Below are 24368 nucleotides of genomic sequence, written 5' to 3'. Positions count from 1 at the left end.
GAGTACTGATGAAATCAGCTCATTAGGGCAGATTGGTTTCAGGATAAGCCCATGATGCCACTCTCCAAATGAGCCTTCCCCCTGACTTCCTTCCTCCCATGGCTCACTTTTCTGTTCCTCACACTCTGCTCCTCAAATCTTGCATCTCTTTCATATTCTTACTTTTCAGTCTTATTAGATGACTTTACCTCAGTGTTTATGGAGAAACACTGAAGCCTTCTGATGAGGATACTCTCATTTTTATATACTAAAAATATATAACTTATCTACCCACATTCTCCTCCTCCCATATTCCATAAAACTGATGGCTGATTTCTCAATCTGTGTTAAAGATCTCAGGTGCTAATAGTGAACAGAATACACAGATGTTTGGCAGGGATTTTGGCTTCAAAGAAGAATCTGAGGCCTCAACACATCAAAGGTTATATCCTTGAGAAATATAAACTACTTTAATTGGCTTTTTAAATTTATTGTAAAATACTCTAGCGAATGTTCCTAAGAAATGTATTATAAATCTTCCCACCTTGTTTTTAGAAAATATAGTAAGTCAGCTTTGGCAGGCTTTTCTGATGTATATGTGAAAACTAAATAAAATAGCATTAGGGTGAAATTATTAATGCACATTTTTTTCCAGTTATATCTTATTTTCTTCAAAAAAAAAAACTAACAAACCGGAGACAGTGGATACAGCTGGGAACTAAGTCCATGTTTAAACATTATCCTAATGTGCATCCCTAAACAAATTTCTTTTATGTTAGTTGCAAAAAAAGGGGACAAAGAAAACTTCCACATTTTTCTCCAGATACTTGAATTCTTTATTTACTGTTCCATTTCTGCCTTCTCAGAGAGACCTTTGCTGAATGGCCATCTGAAAGCACCCCACATTTATTTTTCTTCATAATATTTTCTTCTAACTGAAATTCTGTGGTGAATCCTTGGCTGTGTGTTTAGTATCTATTCCTTCCCCTACAATATATGCTTATGAGGCTGGGGAATTTCTTCACTGCTGTAACCTCGGAACTTAGAACAGAAAAAAAATCAATATTTGCAGTGTACATAAATAATGAGTGGGTGAATTTACCAAGCAGAGAGAACAATTCTTCATTCTGTACCTTCTTGGCCATATAGCAAGAGATAAATTTACTAATTCAACATCCTCTGAATGCAATTAAGCCAGACAAATATGAGTTTCAAGTGAAAATGCTGTACTTAGTGTGTCTTCTATTTTGTATCTGAAACACTAGTCTATCAAAGCTGGAGGGAACCTAGAAATTCAGCTCCCTTCATTTGTCCACTTGAATGATGCAAATGATCTGCTGCTTTTCATATCTCATTTTTATTCCTTTGGCTTTCTTTTTCACAAAATTTGAAAAAATACCAAATATGAAGCTCTCCAAGAATACAGGTAAAAATTGTACACACACACACACACAATTAAGACAGAAAGAGTTTGGAAGTGTGTGTTTGAGATATATAGAGAGAGTTAACACAGAGACATAAAGTGAAAATAATTATGGAAACATTCTGATGCATTAATTGAGAAGAGTAATTTCCCCAGAGATAAATAGATCAAAAGTAAATGATACAAGAATGGAATAAATGCAGAGTCTGGGTTAGACAGAATTCTTCATCTTTTTTGTCTATTCAGTTTTTCAAGGGACAAGAAAATGTCTTCCCCAAACCACACTCTGGTGACAGAATTCATTCTCCTGGGACTCACAGACAACTCAGTGTTACAGAAGACCCTGTTGGGGTGTTTCTGGTGATCTGCCTAGTCACACTGGCAGGGAACCTGGGCATTATCGTGCTGATCAGGACCAATGCTCACCTCCAAACCCCCATGTACTTCTTCCTCAGCCACCTGTCCTTTGTAGACATTTGCTATTCATCCAACATCACTCCAATATGCTATACAATTTCCTCTCAGATCAGAAGACCATCTCCTATGCTGGATGTTTCACACAGTGTCTGCTCTTCATTGCCCTGGTGATCACAGAGCTTTATATCCTTGCATCAATGGCGTTGGATCTCTATGTTGCCATTTGCAGCCCTTTACATTACAGCAGCAAGATGTCCAAGAGCATCTGCCTCTCTCTAGTCACTGTCACTTACTCTTGTAGCTTCCTTCATGGGCTCTCTCAGGCACTGCTGACTTTCCACCTGTCCTGTGGCTCCCATGAAATCAACCATTTCTACTGTGCTGACCCTCCTCTCATGATGCTGGCTTGCTCTGACACCTGAGTCAAGAAGATGGTAGTGTTTGCAGTTGTTGGTTTTACCCTCTGCAGCTCTCTCCTCATCATTCTCCTGTCCTACATTTTCATCATGCCTGGCATCTTGAGGATCAGCTCTACAGAAGGCAGGCACAAAGCCTTTTCTACTTGTGGTTCCCACCTGACAACAGTCACTATATTTTATGGAACCCTCTTTTGCATATACTTAAGGTCCCCATCTGAGAATTCTGTCAAGCAGTCCAAAATAATCGCAGTCTTTTATAGTTTTTTGAGCCCAATACTGAACCCGTTGGTCTACAGTATGAGGAACAGGGATGTCATCCAAGCCTTACAGCAGATGATTAAGAGAAATCTTTCATAAAATAGCAGTTTAAGGATCTGCTCATTTAAAATGACTAAGTGTCTGTGACAACTTAGTGTTTAGAACCTAGAAATGAGTAACATTGGATTCTGTCTGTGATAGAGTTCCCAGTTTCAATTTTTGAGGATCAACATCGTTTAGTGTGGGACATTCCTTTAACTTATAACAAACTTCCTTTTGGCTAAGCAAAGAGTTGTGTCTTATTCTTAGCAAACAGAATGTTCTCATATCAAGATTTATAATCCTCTTTCAAAATGTGTTTTAAAATCACTGTAAAGTACTTACACATTTTGCTAATTACTTACATTTTGTGTAAATAATTATGTGCTTTCTTTTATTTTATAGTTCTGAGAACCACTGTGACTTTCAGGACTCAGATTTAAACTCAGTTTTGGCCACTGTCTTAATCAAAATGCTTGATCTGTTTGTGGTCTCTCCTTTTTATATATAGATATCTTTGCATTTTTTTAAATTGAAGTATAGTCAGTTCACAATGTTGTGTCTGTTTCTGGTGTAAGGCATAATATTTTAGTCACATATGAACATGCATATATTCATTTTAATATTCTTTTTCACCATAAGTTACTATAAGATATTGAATAGAGTTCCCTGTGCTATACAGTATGGACTTGTTGTTTATCAGATTTTGTGAGAATCTTCCTGTATTTTAAAGTGAGAGACACTGCCAGAGTTCAGCAGGTGTTCTGTGTGATTCAGTGGATTTGTAGATGTAATTCTTGGAGTATTTGTGGGAGAGGCTGAGCTGTGAGTCTCTCTACTCTGCCATCATGACAGCTCCCCTCTGTCTTTTTTAAAATATTCTATTTATTTATATCTATTTGTGATTTAATTTTTTTTTTATTTTTAGGTCTTTGGGTGGAACCAGCCTCATAAATTCTTCAGAGATAGGATAGAATATAAATCAATAGATTTAAAAATAATCATAAGTAACACTCAATTATAGTTTAGTGCTCACTTTTACATCACTGCATGTTTAATCCTCAAAGAAATTAGTGAGAAGATTATTGTCTCCATTTATAGCATTTGGAATCCTAGGCACAGAGAGATTAAATGACTTACCCAAAGTCACTCAGCCACTTAGTAGTACAGAGTCAAATCCCTTGATTCCAAATTTTCTCTCTTTCTAATTCACACTGCAGTGATTAAACCCCTTAACACTCTGCAAATGCTGGGATGATAAACTGATGAGGTTGTTGCTATACATGTTCATGGTGATCATGATGAGAGGATATGACTAGTAACCCCTAATGTGGGTTTCCTCTGACATTTCAGGTAAACATGATCATTTGTCATCATTATAGTAGAGTTGTCTCACTGTTTCATGTAAAGCAGGCAATTTTGATATTTGGAAAATCTATCTAGACTGCATTTTATGAATATGTTTTCCAGATTATAAAAGCACACGTTTATTATAAATAACTAGACAATACAAAGAGATGTGAAAAAATAACTTGTATGAGTCTTATGTCTTAAACCAAAAGATTATTTATGTTTGTGTTTTTTTATATTTCTTCTCAATATTTTATACACATATATTATTATAATTGATAAAATAAAATTGTAATCATGTGCTGTATACAAATTTGAACATTGATTTTTACTTGATAGTACAAGGTTTATGTTTCAAACAGACTATTTTTGTGAACACCATTTTAATGCCATTAATATTAATAGTTAAATCATACTTAATTACAAAAATAATACATATTGATTATAAAAAACAAATACTGAAAATATATAAAAATATGTAACTTTTCCCCTGACATTTTAACCTATTTCTTCCTGCTCTCTTTTAAGCAGCCCTTTATTTTCTCACCAATTTGTGATGTTACCTTTCATTGTACCCTAAATGAATCCATTTCTGTTAATTTTTTTCTTATTTTTTACCAGTTTGTTTATGTATTTTAAGCCAAATTCTTATCACTAATGTAGATTTAAAATAAGTTTTAATTTCTGATAGAGAAATTCCATCTTTATTATTTTTGCTTCCAAATTCATCTTAGGAGAACACAAATCAGATATTTATAGCTATTCAGTACATTTACCTAAGATATTATGCATATGAGAGTTCAATCTAGAAAGTATATGCACATACAAGCATGAAACTCCAATCTAGCATTCCATACATTACATATCTATTATAGATTATTTGAAAAACATGGAAAAATATCTTAGTAATGTTGTTCTAGTTTGGTCCCCAAGTCTGATGGGAGATGTATGCAGTGGAGCCCACAGAGATGGGATGGAAGGTGTAGGAGAGTTAAGTATTTTTGGCTGGTAAAGTGACCCACAGTCAAGGAGAAAAGCATTTAACCTGTGTACATTAATACTGTGTATTTATTAACTTTTTACACAATCAGTTATTTTTGCACTTTACCTTTTATTAGACTTCCATTATGCAACATTATTTTCCCACAAAAGTGTATAAATGTAGACTCTTACCCCTATGTTGTCCTTTGCCAGGACTTGTCCTCCAAATATACATATTCCCCCACTGTGAGTAATTTCAAAAAACTGAGAAAAAATTCTATATTGATCCAAGTTAAAATATGTCTTAAGTTTTTAAATAATCAGAAGGAAATATTTCTGAGCGTCACTGCAGTGGAGAAATGCACAGTGGAAAAATCAGTCAAATTTGATGGTAAAAGAGACAGCTAATACCTTGGTGAAGTATTTGCCCCAGATAAAGTAAAGTAGTAAACTTAATGTATGATAAGCTCATAGAAATCATATGAAGTACAAAAAATGTTATCATATAAATTAATGTTGAAGGCTAAATATAAAAAATTAATAAAACCCCAAATGCTGAAATCAATGAGTAAAATTATTAATAATCACAAATATGAAATTACATACTGTTTTGTGTATCTATATTTAAGGGAGTTCAAAATGACTGGCACTATATACTTTGTGTCAGGAAAAATAATAATATACAGTTTTTCTGGAGATCAATTTAATGTTGTTTTCAGAAGTCTTAAAATCATTCTATACTTTTACTTTGTAAGTCCTATTTTAAAAATTTTACTTTGTAAGCTCTATTTTTTAAAAAATGTGTTGCAGGCATACAAAGAAATGTAGATAAAATTTTCATAGTAATATTTGTTTTATAGCTGAGAAGAAGGAAAGAAGTGATGTATTCATTCAGGCAGACCTCACTTGGCACGATCTCCTGCAACTGAAGTTGGTGGAACTTGGAAATGTCTTTGCTTTGTGTGGATCTGCATGGCCACAATACTGTGCAAAGTGGGGTCTTCCTGCATTCAGTACAGTTAGGCATAGACATATGCAAATAGAACTGAGGTTGGCTGTATGTAACTAGAAACCCTGGAAAGCTGTGTTGCTTGTGATCATAGAGGAAAGTTTGAATATTATGTGACAGAGTTTGCATTAGAATATATATAGACAGTAAAATTAAGAAGATCCCAGTTAAGGGAAGGGAAAATCACTTTGCATAGCTCTTTTTGGAAAAAGAAGTGTTCGACAGCTTTGTAATATATGAGAATTAAGGAAACATAAAACTTGTTTTTTATATCCATGTACCGATTTTCCATGATAAACAATTCTTTCTTATATAGGCAAGAAAACAAGCAAACAAAAACTTACGTATTTTCAATTCATCCAGATCCCAAGATGCAAAGTTAAAGGGTCTTTATTTATTATTAGAATTTAAATGTGAAAGTAGGAAAAAGCAGAGTTTCAAAACCTGTTCTATGAAAGTGTTGAACCAAATGGTCATCCAGGTGTCTTCTAATTCAAGCTTCTATTATTTTCCCCCTTAAAACTGTTGTGCTCCTGAATAGGTTGAATTTCTTCGGTTGTAAACAAAGCTATAAGTTTATATTTGTTATGTAGGCGATGGGGCAAGTAAATCATTCTCTATCCATAGTGTTTTAATCTGGAAAACAAAATTTTTCTTTCATTCAGAAGTTTACTTCTCAAGAGAAAATTCATCCATAAAGGTTTTTTTCCCATCTCCTCAAGCTTAAACATCATTGTCAGTTTCCTAGCATACGATGACATCGAGATGAAGTGGCACACATTAAAGCTGATTTCCAATAAATAATGTCGATGGATCAATTTTTTCTGTGTTGAATTTATATCTGCTTATATATTCACACATGTACACAATGAAATGAAGACTCTCAACAGAATGAGTTTCACTGAGGATGTAGGAAAATTTGAGTACTCTTAACTGTTGGTAATTTCACACATCACTACATCCAAAAACAAATAAATATAAGGAGAAGTAAAAATAAAACTTTAGAAATCTGCCTTAACAAAGTTTATGATCAGAAATAATAACTTATATGCTAAAGATTTTCTTAAGGAAGGAAAAAATTAAAAACTCCCTAAATTTTAAAAGGAGGTAATGTCATAAAATGTCACATATCAATGTGAAGCCATATTATGCTCTTCAATAAAGACCAGTTTCAAAGAATATCTGGCACTCTGGAACATGCGTATGCTGCTATTTATTTGTAAAACACTAAAACCTAATCTTCACGTGTACTTGAGCAGCAGCTAAGTCAAAACTCTTTGTGGGAAGATAAGAAATGAAAGGTAATATGTAAAATATAAGAACAGTTACTAATGCTGTAGGGACAGATGATATAAAACTCTTCTCTAAAAAAGGAAAATTCTAAATCAGAATTGGGTATCCTTTATTGAGAAAGGAATCTGTTTTGGTTGAAAGAAACCAATGAAATAAATTGTGGAATCATTAAAAAATATACACTATCAAGTTCTTTGTTGAAATAATGAAACATATATAGTTTTATATTCCAAAGAAACAGACCAAGAAATGTACCAAAAGTGCAGTAAAAAAAATGATCAAAATTTGAGATTTGAGTTTCTTTTGAGAAAATCAGTTTCTAGGAAAGGGACTATGTATATATCCAGTGAAAGTAAATCATTTTCATATTCGTAAAATACATTGCAGTACACTTGACTTTGCTGGTAAGGGTGGCTCAGCCAGGCTTAATTATTGCTGACCTAGGAAGTGAAAGGAAGAAACTTTATGCTAATTAATCTACCAGAATAAGTTCTTGAGTGAGACTAAAACAATGACTTTGCTTAAGCATAAACAGCTCATTTCTGATGCTATGCTTCCATCAACTGTCATTTCCAAACAATTTTCTCTTTCATTGTTTCAATTAGACTCACCTGATCCCAAACTCTGCAAACATATATATTGTATGACTGTTATCCCAGAGAATTACATTCAGGCAGATCTAAAAGGTGTTGCAGAAAAATGTGTTACAGCTCGGTGTTACAGCTCAGTTGTGACAGCATCCTGGATCCGGGGGAGACCAAGCAGCAGAGTTGGAGAACTCAGACTTACTATGCCATCGGGCCCAAAGGAGTTAACACTTCAAGCTCTAGACCCCATCTGTAGGTTTACACAGGCTTTTTATAGGCTGCCAGTTTTACACTTTGCAACATCATATGCAAATAAAGTACAACAGAAATTGACCAACCAGGAACAAGCTTTGTAGAAATAGACCAATCAGGAGTGAGCTCCATGCAAATGAAGTACTACAAATGGACCAATCAGAAGTTAGGGAAGTGGACCAATCAGAAGTGAGAGTAATAACCAATCAGAAGTGAGAGTAATGACCAATCAGAAGTGAGAATACTAACCAATCAAGAGTGAAGGAAAGTGAGCTCAGGGAACCAATAGAATTCTAGGTGTAAGTTAGTCACTTTAGAGTCAAAAAGTGATACAGAACCTCTGGGCCAGGGAACCGGATGGTGCTAAGAGGAGAGCAGCGGCCCTGCCCAGGGGTCCTGCTAGTCTTTTTATGGGGCTTCCCACCTCAAAGGGATAGTTTTTTTTTATTGTTTTAGACTTTTTTTTTCAATTGGGAGCCTGTTGAAATAGAGTTTTTCCCCATTATAACAAGGTTTCTCATAAACATTCTTCTTAAAGCCTGTTTCACATCCTTGTTCCTAAGGCTATGGAGAAATGGATTCAGCCTGGGACCCACAAAAATGCAAATGCTACCACAGTTTTCACTTGTTCAACAAATCACTCATTTAGTGGTCTTGGATACATGTTTCTATAAAACACACTGACAGCTGTCAGGTGGGAGCCACAGGTGGAGAAGACTTTGCTCTGCCTTTCATTGGAATAAACCTTCATAATGGTGATAAAAATGAAATGTAACAGATGAGTATGATGAGGAGGGAACCTGTGAGGTTAATCCCTGTGGGCAGAAACAGGGCAGTTTGCTTCATTCAGTGTCAGAACACGTTAACATTAAGAGGGCTGGTCAGCACAGTAGAAATGGTTGATGGCGTTGGGCCCACAAAAAGACAAGCAAGAGGTCAGTATCACCTTCACTGTGGCCACCATGGACCCCTAGAGGTAGGGGAGAGTGACCAGGCAAATGCAAAATGGCCTGGACATTCTGCTGTTGTAATGCAGATGATCATGGGCTGACCATATCCATGGCACTGAGCAGTTAAGACTTGGTGAGGAGCAGAGTCATGAATGTTCAGAAAGAAGTCTCCTAAGTATTCCTTTTGCCCACTCCAATTTGCTACTTACAACTTCTCATCTAAGCCCTTTTCTCCCCCTCCCTCTCACTTCCCCTTCCCCTTCTTCTTCTCCTTCTTCGTCTCCTCCTCCTCCTCTGTCTTCCCCTCATCCTCCACTCCCCTCCTCCTCCCCCTCCCCTTTTTATCCCTCCTCCTCCTCAATCTTCTTCCAGGCTTTCCTGATACTGGAAACAAGTAAATGAGTGGAGATCAGAGATAAGCCAGTTAGCTTTTTGAATTCCATTCTTAATGTAATTTAAAAAAAAAAAACTGTTCAGGTGAAGAATCAGCTTGAAGAAAACCTGAGATTTCAATGCTTAGCTTCTGACTTGTTTTAATATAGCTAAGAAGATTCCTGATAACATTGTGCCTCTATTGTATATTAAGAGTACTTCAGTATTAAACATCTAGTGAATAATTTGATCTGCTTGACTTCGATGAAAGTAAAACTTACCTTTAAGTCAATTTTGGTGAGGTAAATTTACTTAGAATAAAATGTAGAAACGTTTAATGCAGTTGGACAGATGTGCACAGACATGCAATCATAAATCAAGTTTTCAAGGCTGCTACACGGGTAGGGAGAGGGCGTGGGAATAGGGTGCAAAAAAAAAAAAACCCACAGAACTCACTCAGTGAGATTCTGATATTTTTAGTTGAATAAATACTCCTAGGATTTTTTCAAGCCTTCAGTTACTATTCAGAATTCTGAAAAGTTAATTCTGACAAGTTTTGCCAGTGTGTTCGTGGAAGAGCAAATTTTGGGAGGCCATCACACTTCATTCAGAAGTTAACTCCTTCTAATACAATGGTTTTGAGATTCATTTAAGTTATATTATTGCTTTGTTCATTTTTTATTTCTGTGTAGCGTTCCATTATATGGATGTATCAGAATTTGTTTATCTATATATCTTCCAACATGTGAGTTTCTTTGTGGATATATATATTCTTTGTTCTTGGATAAAAACCTAATACTTTCTGGGTCATAGTTGTATAAGGGACTAAAACACTTTAAGTAATTTTAGAAGAAGGAACTTGTTTTCCAAAGAAGTTGAATTATTTTACACTTCATCAAGTGATGTATTATGACAGTTATTTAAATTGTCATTGTCAATAGTTGGGCAATTTTTTAATTCTTTAATTGATGAGGTTGTGAAGTGGTATGTCTAGGTAGTTATAATTTATATTTTCTTGACAATTATAAATATTGATATTCTTTTCATATGGTTATTGGATATTCATGTTTTCTTTTATGAAGTATCTCTTCACATCTTAGACTTGTTAAAAATTAGTCTGTTTGTATTTTGATCAGTGAACAGTGGAGGGACTTTATGTATTCTGAATAGAAATCCTTGTTAAAATTACTGAATATGAGTATTTTTCCCTAATCTGTGGCTTTCCTAGACTTTCTGCTCCTCAAATCTCTTTCATACTTCACGTTTCTACTTCTCAATTTCATCAGGTGACCTCATCTTAGTGTTAATAAACAAAGCTTATGGTTGGAATTCCCTCTTCCTTACTATAATCTAAAAACTAAACTTCTCTACTCATATTTTCTTCATCCCATGGTACTAAAATTAATGGCTACTCTGTCTGTGCTAAATATTTCACACCTAGTATGAAGCACTGTAAATATATGTTATGCAGTGATTTTGGCCTCAAAGGAGAGTCTAGCTCCCAAAGAATCAAATTATCATTATGCTTTTGAGAATCAAAGACAATTTTAATTGTTTTCTAGGATGATTTTTAGAATAGCCTAGGGAATATACTTAGGAAATACATTATAAATCTTCCCACATTGTTTTTTCCAAAATATAGTAGGTCCACTTTTACAGGTAAGTCATTTGTTCATTAAATATATGTTTTGTTCTTATGTGTGGAATTTAATATTTCACCATGTGGAAAACTTGCATCTAAAAGCATCTCACTTGTATTTTTCTTCATTGTACTTACTTCTAACTGATGTCGTGTGATATATCTGTATCTGTGAGTTTAACATCTATTCCTTCTCCTACAATATATGCTCCATGAGGTTGAGGGATTCGTTCATTGCTGTAACACCAGACACTAAAACAGGAAAAAACAATTCAATCTCTGCAGTGTAAAAGAATAAATGAGTATGTGAATTCACAAAAAGCAGAGAGAAAAATTCTTCATTCTGAAACTTTTTAGCCATATGTTGAGATAAATTTCACCAATTCAACATCCTTTGATTGAGATCAAGACAGACAGCAATGCGGTTCAGGTGAAAATGCTGTACTGAACATGAATCTTCTGTATGTATCTGAACAATAGGCTATCAGAGCTGCTGGGATCCTAGAAACCCAAACTCCTTCATTTGTCCATTTGAGTGATGCTAATGACCTGATGCTTTTCATAACTGATTTTCATTCCTTTGGCTTTTTTTCCCACAAAGTTTGAAAAAATATCGAATGTGAAGTTCTCCAAGAAGACAGGTATAAATGTATGAATGTATGTATTAAAATATGCAATATTCTTAGAGTATATTCATATATAGTATAATTGCATATTAATAATGAATTAATCCTATATATATATACACATAAGGGAGAGAAAGAGAGCCTGAGCTATAGAGAAGACAGCGATAAGCCAGATATACAGGAAAAATGTTTGTGTAGAAATTTTGATGTATTTGTTGAAAGAAAAGCATGATTTGTCATAGATTAATAGGCCAATGAGTAAATATAAAAGGGATGGAATAAATGCAGAAGCTGGATCAGACAACACTCCTCACTTTCTTTGTCACTTCCAGTTTTTAAGGCATAAAAAATGTCTTCCCCAAACCACACTCTGGTGACAGAATTCATTCTCCTGGGACTCACAGACAACTCAGTGTTACAGAAGACCCTGTTGGGGTGTTTCTGATGATCTACCTAGTCACGCTGGCAGGGAACCTGGGCATGATGTTGCTGATCAGGACCAATGCCCACCTCCAAACCCCCATGTACTTCTTCCTCAGCCACCTGTCCTTTGTAGACATATACTATTCATCCAACATCACTCCAAATATGCTGTACAATTTCCTCTCACACCAGAAGACCATCTCCTATGCTGGATGCTTCATACAGTGTCTGCTCTCCATTGCCCTGGTGATCACAGAGCTTTATATCCTTGCTTCAATGGCGTTGGATCACTATGTTGCCATTTGCAGCCCTTTACATTACAGCAGCAAGATGTCCAAGAGCATCTGCCTCTCTCTAGTCACTGTCACTTACTCTTGTAGCTTCCTTCATGGGCTCTCTCAGGCACTGCTGACTTTCCACCTGTCCTTCTGTGGCTCCCATGAAATCAACCATTTCTACTGTGCTGACCCTTCTCTCATGATGCTGGCTTGCTCTGACACCCGAGTCAAGAAGATGGCAATGTTTGCAGTTGCTGGTTTTACCCTCTGCAGCTCTCTCCTCATCATTCTCCTGTCCTACGTTTTCATCATGGCCGGCATCTTGAGGATCAGCTCTACAGAAGGCAGGCACAAAGCCTTTTCTACTTGTGGTTCCCACCTGACAACAGTCACTATATTTTATGGAACCCTCTTTTGCATGTACTTAAGGCTCCCATCTGAGAATTCTGTCAAGCAGTCCAAAATAATTGCAGTCTTTTATAGTATTTTGAGCCCAATACTGAACCCGTTGGTCTACAGTATGAGAAACAGGGATGTTATCCAAGCCTTACAGCAGATGATTAAGAGAAATCTTTCATAAAATAGCAGTTTAAGGATCTGCTCATTTAAAATGACTAAGTGTCTGTGACAACTTAGTGTTTAGAACCTAGAAATGAGTAACATTGGATTCTGTCTGTGATAGAGTTCCCAGTTTCAATTTTTGAGGATCAACATCGTTTAGTGTGGGACATTCCTTTAACTTATAACAAACTTCCTTTTGGCTAAGCAAAGAGTTGTGTCTTATTCTTAGCAAACAGAATGTTCTCATATCAAGATTTATAATCCTCTTTCAAAATGTGTTTTAAAATCACTGTAAAGTACTTACACATTTTGCTAATTACTTACATTTTGTGTAAATAATTATGTGCTTTCTTTTATTTTATAGTTCTGAGAACCACTGTGACTTTCAGGACTCAGATTTAAACTCAATTTTGGCCACTGTCTTAATCAAAATGCTTGATCTGTTTGTGGTCTCTCCTTTTTATATATAGATATCTTTGCATTTTTTTAAATTGAAGTATAGTCAGTTTACAATGTTGTGTCTGTTTCTGGTGTAAGGCATAATATTTTAGTCACATATGAACATGCATATATTCATTTTAATATTCTTTTTCACCATAAGTTACTATAAGATATTGAATAGAGTTCCCTGTGCTATACAGTATGGACTTGTTGTTTATCAGATTTTGTGAGAATCTTCCTGTATTTTAAAGTGAGAGACACTGCCAGAGTTCAGCAGGTGTTCTGTGTGATTCAGTGGATTTGTAGATGTAATTCTTGGAGTATTTGTGGGAGAGGCTGAGCTGTGAGTCTCTCTACTCTGCCATCATGACAGCTCCCCTCTGTCTTTTTTAAAATATTCTATTTATTTATATCTATTTGTGATTTAATTTTTTTTTTATTTTTAGGTCTTTGGGTGGAACCAGCCTCATAAATTCTTCAGAGATAGGATAGAATATAAATCAATAGACTTAAAAATAATCATAAGTAACACTCAATTATAGTTTAGTGCTCACTTTTACATCACTGCATGTTTAATCCTCAAAGAAATTAGTGAGAAGATTATTGTCTCCATTTATAGCATTTGGAATCCTAGGCACAGAGAGATTAAATGACTTACCCAAAGTCACTCAGCCACTTAGTAGTACAGAGTCAAATCCCTTGATTCCAAATTTTCTCTCTTTCTAATTCACACTGCAGTGATTAAACCCCTTAACACTCTGCAAATGCTGGGATGATAAACTGATGAGGTTGTTGCTATACATGTTCATGGTGATCATGATGAGAGGATATGACTAGTAACCCCTAATGTGGGTTTCCTCTGACATTTCAGGTAAACATGATCATTTGTCATCATTATAGTAGAGTTGTCTCACTGTTTCATGTAAAGCAGGCAATTTTGATATTTGGAAAATCTATCTAGACTGCATTTTATGAATATGTTTTCCAGATTATAAAAGCACACGTTTATTATAAATAACTAGACAATACAAAGAGATGTGAAAAAATAACTTGTATGAGTCTTATGTCTTAAACCAAAAGATTATTTATGTTTGTGTTTTTTTATATTTCTTCTCAATATTTTATACACATATATTATTATAATTGATAAAATAAAATTGTAATCATGTGCTGTATACAAATTTGAACATTGATTTTTACTTGATAGTACAAGGTTTATGTTTCAAACAGACTATTTTTGTGAACACCATTTTAATGCCATTAATATTAATAGTTAAATCATACTTAATTACAAAAATAATACATATTGATTATAAAAAACAAATACTGAAAATATATAAAAATATGTAACTTTTCCCCTGACATTTTAACCTATTTCTTCCTGCTCTCTTTTAAGCAGCCCTTTATTTTCTCACCAATTTGTGATGTTACCTTTCATTGTACCCTAAATGAATCCATTTCTGTTAATTTTTTTCTTATTTTTTACCAGTTTGTTTATGTATTTTAAGCCAAATTCTTATCACTAATGTAGATTTAAAATAAGTTTTAATTTCTGATAGAGAAATTCCATCTTTATTATTTTTGCTTCCAAATTCATCTTAGGAGAACACAAATCAGATATTTATAGCTATTCAGTACATTTACCTAAGATATTATGCATATGAGAGTTCAATCTAGAAAGTATATACACATACAAGCATGAAACTCCAATCTAGCATTCCATACATTACATATCTATTATAGATTATTTGAAAAACATGGAAAAATATCTTAGTAATGTTGTTCTAGTTTGGTCCCCAAGTCTGATGGGAGATGTATGCAGTGGAGCCCACAGAGATGGGATGGAAGGTGTAGGAGAGTTAAGTATTTTTGGCTGGTAAAGTGACCCACAGTCAAGGAGAAAAGCATTTAACCTGTGTACATTAATACTGTGTATTTATTAACTTTTTACACAATCAGTTATTTTTGCACTTTACCTTTTATTAGACTTCCATTATGCAACATTATTTTCCCACAAAAGTGTATAAATGTAGACTCTTACCCCTATGTTGTCCTTTGCCAGGACTTGTCCTCCAAATATACATATTCCCCCACTGTGAGTAATTTCAAAAAACTGAGAAAAAATTCTATATTGATCCAAGTTAAAATATGTCTTAAGTTTTTAAATAATCAGAAGGAAATATTTCTGAGCGTCACTGCAGTGGAGAAATGCACAGTGGAAAAATCAGTCAAATTTGATGGTAAAAGAGACAGCTAATACCTTGGTGAAGTATTTGCCCCAGATAAAGTAAAGTAGTAAACTTAATGTATGATAAGCTCATAGAAATCATATGAAGTACAAAAAATGTTATCATATAAATTAATGTTGAAGGCTAAATATAAAAAATTAATAAAACCCCAAATGCTGAAATCAATGAGTAAAATTATTAATAATCACAAATATGAAATTACATACTGTTTTGTGTATCTATATTTAAGGGAGTTCAAAATGACTGGCACTATATACTTTGTGTCAGGAAAAATAATAATATACAGTTTTTCTGGAGATCAATTTAATGTTGTTTTCAGAAGTCTTAAAATCATTCTATACTTTTACTTTGTAAGTCCTATTTTAAAAATTTTACTTTGTAAGCTCTATTTTTTAAAAAATGTGTTGCAGGCATACAAAGAAATGTAGATAAAATTTTCATAGTAATATTTGTTTTATAGCTGAGAAGAAGGAAAGAAGTGATGTATTCATTCAGGCAGACCTCACTTGGCACGATCTCCTGCAACTGAAGTTGGTGGAACTTGGAAATGTCTTTGCTTTGTGTGGATCTGCATGGCCACAATACTGTGCAAAGTGGGGTCTTCCTGCATTCAGTACAGTTAGGCATAGACATATGCAAATAGAACTGAGGTTGGCTGTATGTAACTAGAAACCCTGGAAAGCTGTGTTGCTTGTGATCATAGAGGAAAGTTTGAATATTATGTGACAGAGTTTGCATTAGAATATATATAGACAGTAAAATTAAGAAGATCCCAGTTAAGGGAAGGGAAAATCACTTTGCATAGCTCTTTTTGGAAAAAGAAGTGTTCGACAGCTTTGTAATATATGAGAATTAAGGAAACATAAAACTTGTTTTTTATATCCATGTACCGATTTTCCATGATAAACAATTCTTTCTTATATAGGCAAGAAAACAAGCAAACAAAAACTTACGTATTTTCAATTCATCCAGATCCCAAGATGCAAAGTTAAAGGGTCTTTATTTATTATTAGAATTTAAATGTGAAAGTAGGAAAAAGCAGAGTTTCAAAACCTGTTCTATGAAAGTGTTGAACCAAATGGTCATCCAGGTGTCTTCTAATTCAAGCTTCTATTATTTTCCCCCTTAAAACTGTTGTGCTCCTGAATAGGTTGAATTTCTTCGGTTGTAAACAAAGCTATAAGTTTATATTTGTTATGTAGGCGATGGGGCAAGTAAATCATTCTCTATCCATAGTGTTTTAATCTGGAAAACAAAATTTTTCTTTCATTCAGAAGTTTACTTCTCAAGAGAAAATTCATCCATAAAGGTTTTTTTCCCATCTCCTCAAGCTTAAACATCATTGTCAGTTTCCTAGCATACGATGACATCGAGATGAAGTGGCACACATTAAAGCTGATTTCCAATAAATAATGTCGATGGATCAATTTTTTCTGTGTTGAATTTATATCTGCTTATATATTCACACATGTACACAATGAAATGAAGACTCTCAACAGAATGAGTTTCACTGAGGATGTAGGAAAATTTGAGTACTCTTAACTGTTGGTAATTTCACACATCACTACATCCAAAAACAAATAAATATAAGGAGAAGTAAAAATAAAACTTTAGAAATCTGCCTTAACAAAGTTTATGATCAGAAATAATAACTTATATGCTAAAGATTTTCTTAAGGAAGGAAAAAATTAAAAACTCCCTAAATTTTAAAAGGAGGTAATGTCATAAAATGTCACATATCAATGTGAAGCCATATTATGCTCTTCAATAAAGACCAGTTTCAAAGAATATCTGGCACTCTGGAACATGCGTATGCTGCTATTTATTTGTAAAACACTAAAACCTAATCTTCACGTGTACTTGAGCAGCAGCTAAGTCAAAACTCTTTGTGGGAAGATAAGAAATGAAAGGTAATATGTAAAATATAAGAACAGTTACTAATGCTGTAGGGACAGATGATATAAAACTCTTCTCTAAAAAAGGAAAATTCTAAATCAGAATTGGGTATCCTTTATTGAGAAAGGAATCTGTTTTGGTTGAAAGAAACCAATGAAATAAATTGTGGAATCATTAAAAAATATACACTATCAAGTTCTTTGTTGAAATAATGAAACATATATAGTTTTATATTCCAAAGAAACAGACCAAGAAATGTACCAAAAGTGCAGTAAAAAAAATGATCAAAATTTGAGATTTGAGTTTCTTTTGAGAAAATCAGTTTCTAGGAAAGGGACTATGTATATATCCAGTGAAAGTAAATCATTTTCATATTCGTAAAATACATTGCAGTACACTTGACTTTGCTGGTAAGGGTGGCTCAGCCAGGCTTAATTATTGCTGACCTAGGAAGTGAAAGGAAGAAACTTTATGCTAATTAATCTACCAGAATAAGTTCTTGAGTGAGACTAAAACAATGACTTTGCTTAAGCATAAACAGCTCATTTCTGATGCTATGCTTCCATCAACTGTCATTTCCAAACAATTTTCTCTTTCATTGTTTCAATTAGACTCACCTGATCCCAAACTCTGCAAACATATATATTGTATGACTGTTATCCCAGAGAATTACATTCAGGCAGATCTAAAAGGTGTTGCAGAAAAATGTGTTACAGCTCGGTGTTACAGCTCAGTTGTGACAGCATCCTGGATCCGGGGGAGACCAAGCAGCAGAGTTGGAGAACTCAGACTTACTATGCCATCGGGCCCAAAGGAGTTAACACTTCAAGCTCTAGACCCCATCTGTAGGTTTACACAGGCTTTTTATAGGCTGCCAGTTTTACACTTTGCAACATCATATGCAAATAAAGTACAACAGAAATTGACCAACCAGGAACAAGCTTTGTAGAAATAGACCAATCAGGAGTGAGCTCCATGCAAATGAAGTACTACAAATGGACCAATCAGAAGTTAGGGAAGTGGACCAATCAGAAGTGAGAGTAATAACCAATCAGAAGTGAGAGTAATGACCAATCAGAAGTGAGAATACTAACCAATCAAGAGTGAAGGAAAGTGAGCTCAGGGAACCAATAGAATTCTAGGTGTAAGTTAGTCACTTTAGAGTCAAAAAGTGATACAGAACCTCTGGGCCAGGGAACCGGATGGTGCTAAGAGGAGAGCAGCGGCCCTGCCCAGGGGTCCTGCTAGTCTTTTTATGGGGCTTCCCACCTCAAAGGGATAGTTTTTTTTTATTGTTTTAGACTTTTTTTTTCAATTGGGAGCCTGTTGAAATAGAGTTTTTCCCCATTATAACAAGGTTTCTCATAAACATTCTTCTTAAAGCCTGTTTCACATCCTTGTTCCTAAGGCTATGGAGAAATGGATTCAGCCTGGGACCCACAAAAATGCAAATGCTACCACAGTTTTCACTTGTTCAACAAATCACTCATTTAGTGGTCTTGGATACATGTTTCTATAAAACACACTGACAGCTGTCAGGTGGGAGCCACAGGTGGAGAAGACTTTGCTCTGCCTTTCATTGGAATAAACCTTCATAATGGTGATAAAAATGAAATGTAACAGATGAGTATGATGAGGAGGGAACCTGTGAGGTTAATCCCTGTGGGCAGAAACAGGGCAGTTTGCTTCATTCAGTGTCAGAACACGTTAACATTAAGAGGGCTGGTCAGCACAGTAGAAATGGTTGATGGCGTTGGGCCCACAAAAAGACAAGCAAGAGGTCAGTATCACCTTCACTGTGGCCACCATGGACCCCTAGAGGTAGGGGAGAGTGACCAGGCAAATGCAAAATGGCCTGGACATTCTGCTGTTGTAATGCAGATGATCATGGGCTGACCATATCCATGGCACTGAGCAGTTAAGACTTGGTGAGGAGCAGAGTCATGAATGTTCAGAAAGAAGTCTCCTAAGTATTCCTTTTGCCCACTCCAATTTGCTACTTACAACTTCTCATCTAAGCCCTTTTCTCCCCCTCCCTCTCACTTCCCCTTCCCCTTCTTCTTCTCCTTCTTCGTCTCCTCCTCCTCCTCTGTCTTCCCCTCATCCTCCACTCCCCTCCTCCTCCCCCTCCCCTTTTTATCCCTCCTCCTCCTCAATCTTCTTCCAGGCTTTCCTGATACTGGAAACAAGTAAATGAGTGGAGATCAGAGATAAGCCAGTTAGCTTTTTGAATTCCATTCTTAATGTAATTTAAAAAAAAAAAACTGTTCAGGTGAAGAATCAGCTTGAAGAAAACCTGAGATTTCAATGCTTAGCTTCTGACTTGTTTTAATATAGCTAAGAAGATTCCTGATAACATTGTGCCTCTATTGTATATTAAGAGTACTTCAGTATTAAACATCTAGTGAATAATTTGATCTGCTTGACTTCGATGAAAGTAAAACTTACCTTTAAGTCAATTTTGGTGAGGTAAATTTACTTAGAATAAAATGTAGAAACGTTTAATGCAGTTGGACAGATGTGCACAGACATGCAATCATAAATCAAGTTTTCAAGGCTGCTACACGGGTAGGGAGAGGGCGTGGGAATAGGGTGCAAAAAAAAAAAACCCACAGAACTCACTCAGTGAGATTCTGATATTTTTAGTTGAATAAATACTCCTAGGATTTTTTCAAGCCTTCAGTTACTATTCAGAATTCTGAAAAGTTAATTCTGACAAGTTTTGCCAGTGTGTTCGTGGAAGAGCAAATTTTGGGAGGCCATCACACTTCATTCAGAAGTTAACTCCTTCTAATACAATGGTTTTGAGATTCATTTAAGTTATATTATTGCTTTGTTCATTTTTTATTTCTGTGTAGCGTTCCATTATATGGATGTATCAGAATTTGTTTATCTATATATCTTCCAACATGTGAGTTTCTTTGTGGATATATATATTCTTTGTTCTTGGATAAAAACCTAATACTTTCTGGGTCATAGTTGTATAAGGGACTAAAACACTTTAAGTAATTTTAGAAGAAGGAACTTGTTTTCCAAAGAAGTTGAATTATTTTACACTTCATCAAGTGATGTATTATGACAGTTATTTAAATTGTCATTGTCAATAGTTGGGCAATTTTTTAATTCTTTAATTGATGAGGTTGTGAAGTGGTATGTCTAGGTAGTTATAATTTATATTTTCTTGACAATTATAAATATTGATATTCTTTTCATATGGTTATTGGATATTCATGTTTTCTTTTATGAAGTATCTCTTCACATCTTAGACTTGTTAAAAATTAGTCTGTTTGTATTTTGATCAGTGAACAGTGGAGGGACTTTATGTATTCTGAATAGAAATCCTTGTTAAAATTACTGAATATGAGTATTTTTCCCTAATCTGTGGCTTTCCTAGACTTTCTGCTCCTCAAATCTCTTTCATACTTCACGTTTCTACTTCTCAATTTCATCAGGTGACCTCATCTTAGTGTTAATAAACAAAGCTTATGGTTGGAATTCCCTCTTCCTTACTATAATCTAAAAACTAAACTTCTCTACTCATATTTTCTTCATCCCATGGTACTAAAATTAATGGCTACTCTGTCTGTGCTAAATATTTCACACCTAGTATGAAGCACTGTAAATATATGTTATGCAGTGATTTTGGCCTCAAAGGAGAGTCTAGCTCCCAAAGAATCAAATTATCATTATGCTTTTGAGAATCAAAGACAATTTTAATTGTTTTCTAGGATGATTTTTAGAATAGCCTAGGGAATATACTTAGGAAATACATTATAAATCTTCCCACATTGTTTTTTCCAAAATATAGTAGGTCCACTTTTACAGGTAAGTCATTTGTTCATTAAATATATGTTTTGTTCTTATGTGTGGAATTTAATATTTCACCATGTGGAAAACTTGCATCTAAAAGCATCTCACTTGTATTTTTCTTCATTGTACTTACTTCTAACTGATGTCGTGTGATATATCTGTATCTGTGAGTTTAACATCTATTCCTTCTCCTACAATATATGCTCCATGAGGTTGAGGGATTCGTTCATTGCTGTAACACCAGACACTAAAACAGGAAAAAACAATTCAATCTCTGCAGTGTAAAAGAATAAATGAGTATGTGAATTCACAAAAAGCAGAGAGAAAAATTCTTCATTCTGAAACTTTTTAGCCATATGTTGAGATAAATTTCACCAATTCAACATCCTTTGATTGAGATCAAGACAGACAGCAATGCGGTTCAGGTGAAAATGCTGTACTGAACATGAATCTTCTGTATGTATCTGAACAATAGGCTATCAGAGCTGCTGGGATCCTAGAAACCCAAACTCCTTCATTTGTCCATTTGAGTGATGCTAATGACCTGATGCTTTTCATAACTGATTTTCATTCCTTTGGCTTTTTTTCCCACAAAGTTTGAAAAAATATCGAATGTGAAGTTCTCCAAGAAGACAGGTATAAATGTATGAATGTATGTATTAAAATATGCAATATTCTTAGAGTATATTCATATATAGTATAATTGCATATTAATAATGAATTAATCCTATATATATATACACATAAGGGAGAGAAAGAGAGCCTGAGCTATAGAGAAGACAGCGATAAGCCAGATATACAGGAAAAATGTTTGTGTAGAAATTTTGATGTATTTGTTGAAAGAAAAGCATGATTTGTCATAGATTAATAGGCCAATGAGTAAATATAAAAGGGATGGAATAAATGCAGAAGCTGGATCAGACAACACTCCTCACTTTCTTTGTCACTTCCAGTTTTTAAGGCATAAAAAATGTCTTCCCCAAACCACACTCTGGTGACAGAATTCATTCTCCTGGGACTCACAGACAACTCAGTGTTACAGAAGACCCTGTTGGGGTGTTTCTGATGATCTACCTAGTCACGCTGGCAGGGAACCTGGGCATGATGTTGCTGATCAGGACCAATGCCCACCTCCAAACCCCCATGTACTTCTTCCTCAGCCACCTGTCCTTTGTAGACATATACTATTCATCCAACATCACTCCAAATATGCTGTACAATTTCCTCTCACACCAGAAGACCATCTCCTATGCTGGATGCTTCATACAGTGTCTGCTCTCCATTGCCCTGGTGATCACAGAGCTTTATATCCTTGCTTCAATGGCGTTGGATCACTATGTTGCCATTTGCAGCCCTTTACATTACAGCAGCAAGATGTCCAAGAGCATCTGCCTCTCTCTAGTCACTGTCACTTACTCTTGTAGCTTCCTTCATGGGCTCTCTCAGGCACTGCTGACTTTCCACCTGTCCTTCTGTGGCTCCCATGAAATCAACCATTTCTACTGTGCTGACCCTTCTCTCATGATGCTGGCTTGCTCTGACACCCGAGTCAAGAAGATGGCAATGTTTGCAGTTGCTGGTTTTACCCTCTGCAGCTCTCTCCTCATCATTCTCCTGTCCTACGTTTTCATCATGGCCGGCATCTTGAGGATCAGCTCTACAGAAGGCAGGCACAAAGCCTTTTCTACTTGTGGTTCCCACCTGACAACAGTCACTATATTTTATGGAACCCTCTTTTGCATGTACTTAAGGCTCCCATCTGAGAATTCTGTCAAGCAGTCCAAAATAATTGCAGTCTTTTATAGTATTTTGAGCCCAATACTGAACCCGTTGGTCTACAGTATGAGAAACAGGGATGTTATCCAAGCCTTACAGCAGATGATTAAGAGAAATCTTTCATAAAATAGCAGTTTAAGGATCTGCTCATTTAAAATGACTAAGTGTCTGTGACAACTTAGTGTTTAGAACCTAGAAATGAGTAACATTGGATTCTGTCTGTGATAGAGTTCCCAGTTTCAATTTTTGAGGATCAACATCGTTTAGTGTGGGACATTCCTTTAACTTATAACAAACTTCCTTTTGGCTAAGCAAAGAGTTGTGTCTTATTCTTAGCAAACAGAATGTTCTCATATCAAGATTTATAATCCTCTTTCAAAATGTGTTTTAAAATCACTGTAAAGTACTTACACATTTTGCTAATTACTTACATTTTGTGTAAATAATTATGTGCTTTCTTTTATTTTATAGTTCTGAGAACCACTGTGACTTTCAGGACTCAGATTTAAACTCAATTTTGGCCACTGTCTTAATCAAAATGCTTGATCTGTTTGTGGTCTCTCCTTTTTATATATAGATATCTTTGCATTTTTTTAAATTGAAGTATAGTCAGTTTACAATGTTGTGTCTGTTTCTGGTGTAAGGCATAATATTTTAGTCACATATGAACATGCATATATTCATTTTAATATTCTTTTTCACCATAAGTTACTATAAGATATTGAATAGAGTTCCCTGTGCTATACAGTATGGACTTGTTGTTTATCAGATTTTGTGAGAATCTTCCTGTATTTTAAAGTGAGAGACACTGCCAGAGTTCAGCAGGTGTTCTGTGTGATTCAGTGGATTTGTAGATGTAATTCTTGGAGTATTTGTGGGAGAGGCTGAGCTGTGAGTCTCTCTACTCTGCCATCATGACAGCTCCCCTCTGTCTTTTTTAAAATATTCTATTTATTTATATCTATTTGTGATTTAATTTTTTTTTTATTTTTAGGTCTTTGGGTGGAACCAGCCTCATAAATTCTTCAGAGATAGGATAGAATATAAATCAATAGACTTAAAAATAATCATAAGTAACACTCAATTATAGTTTAGTGCTCACTTTTACATCACTGCATGTTTAATCCTCAAAGAAATTAGTGAGAAGATTATTGTCTCCATTTATAGCATTTGGAATCCTAGGCACAGAGAGATTAAATGACTTACCCAAAGTCACTCAGCCACTTAGTAGTACAGAGTCAAATCCCTTGATTCCAAATTTTCTCTCTTTCTAATTCACACTGCAGTGATTAAACCCCTTAACACTCTGCAAATGCTGGGATGATAAACTGATGAGGTTG

The 24368-nt window shown here is 35.0% G+C and overlaps 3 pseudogenes; all 3 read left to right on the top strand.

Moving 5' to 3' along the window:
* Positions 1–1667: 1667 nt before the first annotated feature.
* Positions 1668–2595, top strand: LOC140694543 (olfactory receptor 5M10-like; annotated as a pseudogene).
* Positions 2596–11943: 9348 nt separating this feature from the next.
* Positions 11944–12875, top strand: LOC140694270 (olfactory receptor 5M10-like; annotated as a pseudogene).
* Positions 12876–22222: 9347 nt separating this feature from the next.
* LOC140694271 (olfactory receptor 5M10-like) lies at positions 22223–23154 on the top strand (annotated as a pseudogene).
* The last annotated feature ends 1214 nt before the right edge of the window (positions 23155–24368 follow it).

This window comes from Vicugna pacos, unplaced genomic scaffold (assembly GCF_048564905.1).
Source record: "Vicugna pacos unplaced genomic scaffold, VicPac4 scaffold_21, whole genome shotgun sequence".
Classification (NCBI taxonomy): domain Eukaryota; kingdom Metazoa; phylum Chordata; class Mammalia; order Artiodactyla; family Camelidae; genus Vicugna; species Vicugna pacos.
The sequence above is the reverse complement of the archived record's forward strand: the minus strand, read 5'-3'. Positions and strand labels throughout refer to the sequence as shown.